We start from the raw sequence: 5,317 nt of genomic DNA on the forward strand, positions 1-5,317 counted from the left end.
GGATGAATGGGGGAATAAATGGGCGGGTGAATAAGTGGATGAATGGGTGACTCATGACATCCTGATCCGTTACACAAATCAGCAAATAGGATTGGAGGAGAGCATTCATGCCCCAAGTGTTTACTTCCTGCTGTATTAACGGCGCTCTGAAGAAGTTTCAGGCTTTCTTCAGGCCTGTGTGCACAACTACAGTCACAATAACATCTGGTCTTCACTGGTGTTCAAACACAAAATCAATTTCAGGAGACAAAAACTACCATGATCCCACAGAACTACTTTCGTCTGGACAAATAATTAATAAAACACAAGTCCAAGGTTTCAGCTGCTCCAGCAGAAGAAAACTGCTGAGGACAAAACATCATCGAACCTGAATCAGCTTCATCAGAAACTGATGAAGCTGATTCAGGTTCGATGATTCCTGCTGAACATGTTTGGATGACAAAGAGATGGGAGATTGTGTTTCTTTCTTTAAGTTTGGTGAAAGCAGAAAGTGGAACACCGCCCTGGATCTGCTGACCCGTTCACACCTGCAGAGTGACCCGAAGCCTTTCTTCTGTTTGTGTCAGATTATGGAGCTGTGTGTGAGAACGCACACACACACACACACGTTGGTGTCGGCTGCTGTGTGACTGTTAGATTTAACATGTCAGCTCCTCTCAGGACTCGTTTCCTTTGCCGGCTGTGTTTGTCTCCCACCAAGTCGTTCAGAGTTCCCAGTTGGGTGGAAGGACGAGTCCACAGTCTCTGTTCAGGAACAAACGTCAGTAAAATGAGCAAATGTCCACCCAGACCTTTATTCTTTTAAATGTCTAACACAAAAGATCTGCTGTTTTTATCAAATCTTAAGGAGGAAACACTAAACTGCTCTCTGAGAAGAACTTTTACTCTTTAAGTGTTGTGTTTACTCTGGGTACACTTTGGTCAGAACTGGGGTCAAGCTGGAACCATTGGAGGAACAGAACAGACAACTGTCTCTTTAAACGTAGGAGAACTGTTCTGCCTCCTAAAGTCAGAGGTTTGATTAAACCATGAAAAGGAAGTGCAGGTTACTCAGAACGCCACAAACGGCCCTGCTCTCCTTTACACAACGACATTAAAGGTTATTAAGTCACCAACTGGAGAGAAAACTGAGGAATTACTGGATGGATGCAAATGTTTGAAACATTCGCTTCTTTAAGGAGAATAAACCTGAACAGGACTCAAACGTCCCCTCCAGTGAGAGGACAAAGACTGAAGGGAAACAACATTTGGATTTAGCTTTTCCTGCTTTAAGCTTCCTGTTTGTCAGAATGTTTTCTGTTTACCTGTCAGTGTGTTTTAGAGATAATTAATGTGCCATGTCTGTATATATGTATATCAATCACTGAGTAGGAAAATGAAGCTGCAGCAGCAGCTGCTACAGCCAGATGACTGCAGCCCACACGTCAGTTTTTCCTGTTGTTGTTAAATAAATTTTATTTAAGTTAAGCAAATGTAAAATTTAGTTAATGAAAATAAATACTGGCCAAGAAAAACTAAGTAAATAAGTAAAACTTGGTGTTCCTGATTATTAAAGATCAGCATCACCACAGCCACATTTTATATTTGAGAAGAATTTTGAAAGTTTATGAAAATCCAACTTTGACAAATTAATTCATGCATTTGGACTGATGAGCTTCTTACAGGCCTCCCAAACCTCAGGACTCAGAAGCAGCTGGATCTAAACTGACAGCTACAGGACAACAACAGTACAGGACAGATGTTCTGCAGCAGGCTACACACCACAGCACCCTGCTGAAGTTACACCTTGTTCCAAGATGCTTTTTAGATTTCTGCTCAAATAAAATGGAAGAAATTTGAGAAGCTCCCTTGTCAACACTTAGAAGAAAAAGTTAAAAATGTTCCTTCTTGCAAAAGCATAAAATCATATTTTTTATTGTTTGTGTATTTTGTATTAACACTTTGGAGCTTCTGGGTGTTAATCTGTGGAATAAACACTTGTTGTTTTATTAAAGTCGTGTTTTTTCAGTTCCATCTCTCCGGCTGTCCTCGTCCTCCCCGTCAGGACACTTTCAGCTGAGATGTGTTAAGGATGTCTTTCAGCCTCGTGTCCTGCACCTGATTAACCCTTTCTGAAGGACACCCCCACCGGCTCCGTGCAGCACACGGGTCTCCAAGGTTCCCCCAGCAGCATGCTCCGAGTGTCCCTGGCTGAAGCTGAATTCCTCCACTGGTGACCGAGCAACACGCCTCCACATGTGGCTTCAAAGTTAGGAACGCTAACGTGTCCATGTGACATCCCTGTTTATTTTATGCTTTTACTGCAGTGAACAGTTTTATTTTTGAATGTGAAACACCTAAATCAGGTTTGTAATGCAGTGGAGCGCAGATTTGGAGGTAATAAGACAAGTTCTTGGCAGTAAGTCTCCATCATGGTTTTTACTGCATGTGGTGGCAACACTGAATCCCAATGAGGTGGTCCGGCAGAGTTAAAAGGTTCTGACATGGAGGTGGAATTCCTCCGTGGTTCACCGGGCAACTGTTTGGCTTCATGTCCAAAAAGCTAACAAGCCAAAACAGGCTGGCTAATAAAACCGGCCACCAATAAGCAGCTAATGCCCCAGAACTAATTACTGCACTGCCGTCCCCTTTTTCTCTTCACAAGTCAGTGATGCGCCCCGCCCACAGGAACCAGGCGGGATGGAGTCATTTCACTCCGTTTGAGACGCTGCGAAACAACCAAACAGACAAGTCCGTCTGATGACTTCAGTGAATCCAGCTCTTCACTAACTTCCTGTCACATGCGTCCTGTGGGCCGACTGACTGATGGGGACAATGGTTACCATGGTGACAGCCTCTGTTTGTAAATTCAGTTAATAATAAAACCTAATCTGATTTCAGATTTCCTTTGACCTTTCACAATAAGAGCCCCAAACATACTCTGTGAATGTTTCATTTAAAATATTCTCTTAACTTTTTAAAGTTTCCTCTCTGCTCATCAGAAACTACAGATTTGGGGCAGGGTGCATCAGAAATGACTGCTTTGTCCATCTGTATCCTTTTATCACCTTACCCGATGTAAACATTTTATTTTTTTGTTTTAATACTGACATGGATTCAATTTTAATTTTTGTCTGTTTTCTTTGGTTTTTTGGGTTTTTTAGAGTGTTTGTTAGGGATGACTCTCAGCTACTACCACTCCAGAACTCAGCTCAGCATCTGTAAAACAGGCTCAGTTGTGTTTCCTAATATAAGCTGGCTGTGGTAGCCATCTTGAATTGGGTTGATTCAAAGAGGTAATTAATTGTGGATGGATGGATGGATGGACGGATGGACGGATGGACGGATGGACGGATGGACAGACGGTTGGATGGACGGATGGATGTTCATCCATTGATTACGTTGAGTTTCATTAAAATCTGTCCCCTGGTTCATGAAACGTTCACACCAACACAGGCGATTACACTATCGCCCGCCTTTCGTGGAGCTGGGCGATAACTCCACTGATAATCCTGATAACTGTGATCCAAAACGTTCAAATGGTTTCATCTTCTCTGAACTCGAACCCGGACCTCCTGAAGTCCCTGCGGCTCCTCAAACAGCTGACAAGCCGTTTCTCTGACCAACAGAAGTGCAGCCGGCTCAGACAGAAAAAGAGGATCTAAATCTCATCTCCCCGTGTGACACAGCGTGCACACGCTCTTCCTGGTTTCCTGCAGGAACTCATCCCGGGCTTTAAGAGGCCTCCTTCCCACGAACGCTGCAGAGCAGGGAGCCGAAGATTAGACTTATCATGGGAGGATACACAAAGCTTTTGATAACATGAGAACTCAATCCTATTTTGGATGATATTGATTTGTGAAATGGGGAGTAGCTGAGATGGAGAGGCGGTGGGGGGAGGAAGAGGAGGAGTGTCTGGGGAACACGATCGACTCCAATCTGCCTTTTCAATGAAAATCTGGTTTGTTTGCTGAGATGAAAACAGGATAAAAACCAAAGCTGTTGTCAGATTTACAAGAAAAAAAAAGAAAAGATTTGTGCTCTCTGGGTTATTGAAAACTAAATTCAGGATTTGTGTTTGCAGCTGTGCATTCTCTGCTTCCTTCTCCGAGCCGTTAGGAGACGAGAGCAACTCGGCAAAGAACTGATCACATCAGTTTAACCAAAAGCTTTTTCTAAAGAAGAGTGTCTGTCTCTTACATCTGCTGCAAAAAGAGCCGTGAAGAGAAGACGGCTCTGTTTCTTCCTGCAGGTAATTTCAGCCTCTTCAGCCTGAAGTGCATCTTTTTACCCGAGACTGAGGCGCCTTTCACACACTTTCTGATACACAAATGCAAACATGAGAGCACAAAGAACACACGCTGTTTACTTCACCTCTACAGGTTCGAACAGACATCCTTCTGTAAAACCTGCAAACATCAGACGGCACACACACACACAGAGAGCGAGAACATGAGGAGACAGAGAGTTTCTCACCTCTGAGCTGCTGCAGCTGCACTAAAACCCACACAAACACAAAGAGGAAGTGTTTGACTGATAAAACCAGCAGGTTTACCTGAACCTGCTTCTGTCCTCATTAATCAGATCCTCATTCATCCTGCCTCCTTCTGCTGAACAACTTCTGCAACAATCTTTGAAAAGAGAAGGCAGAATCCTGGAAGAAGCTGGGAACTTCAGCAGCCAGAATGACGGAGCTGAGGGAAATCTGCAGCTCGCAGTAAAACCACTACTTTCACCAAAGGCCCCCCCGCCTGCTCTCAGTGTTGGTTTACAGCAGCAGCCATCTTGTGTTTCTGGAACCAGAGTCTGTGCACTCCTGATGTGAGGCTTTAAGCCCCGCCTACTGTCCCCAGCGCACAGTCACGGTGTCACATGACCAGGAAGTAACTTCTTACAGCTAAAGGAATATTAGACCAAACAGCAGCAAGGTGAGAACTGCAGGAATCAACAGGAGTCCCACCTGAAAGAACCATCAGCATCCTGCTTCTCTCACACACACTCTCACACTCACACCCTCACTCACACCCCGTTACTCTCTCCCTCTCACACACACACACACACCCTCACTCACACCCTGTTACTCTCTCCCTCTCCCTCACACACACACACACACACACACACACACTCTTACTCTCTCACTCACACACACACTGTCCCTCTCTCTCCCTCACACACACACACACACACACACTGTGGGCTGCAGGTTTGGCTGATTTACATCACTGAAGTATGAGGACAACAGAATCCAGGCTGATGTCCTGAGAACGTATTGATGTCCTCCCGGTGGTGGACCTTTAGTCCTCAGACAGAAAGATGGCCCCCATGGGACCCCCCCCCC

The 5,317-nt window shown here is 44.7% G+C and overlaps 1 protein-coding gene across 1 annotated transcript in view; it reads right to left on the reverse strand.

Moving 5' to 3' along the window:
- dag1 (dystroglycan 1) overlaps positions 1-5,317 on the reverse strand; it is a 43,360-nt gene that overhangs the window by 36,661 nt on the left and 1,382 nt on the right. The gene's annotated exons all lie outside the window — the stretch shown is intronic.

Source organism: Kryptolebias marmoratus, linkage group LG4 (assembly GCF_001649575.2).
Source record: "Kryptolebias marmoratus isolate JLee-2015 linkage group LG4, ASM164957v2, whole genome shotgun sequence".
Taxonomy (NCBI): domain Eukaryota; kingdom Metazoa; phylum Chordata; class Actinopteri; order Cyprinodontiformes; family Rivulidae; genus Kryptolebias; species Kryptolebias marmoratus.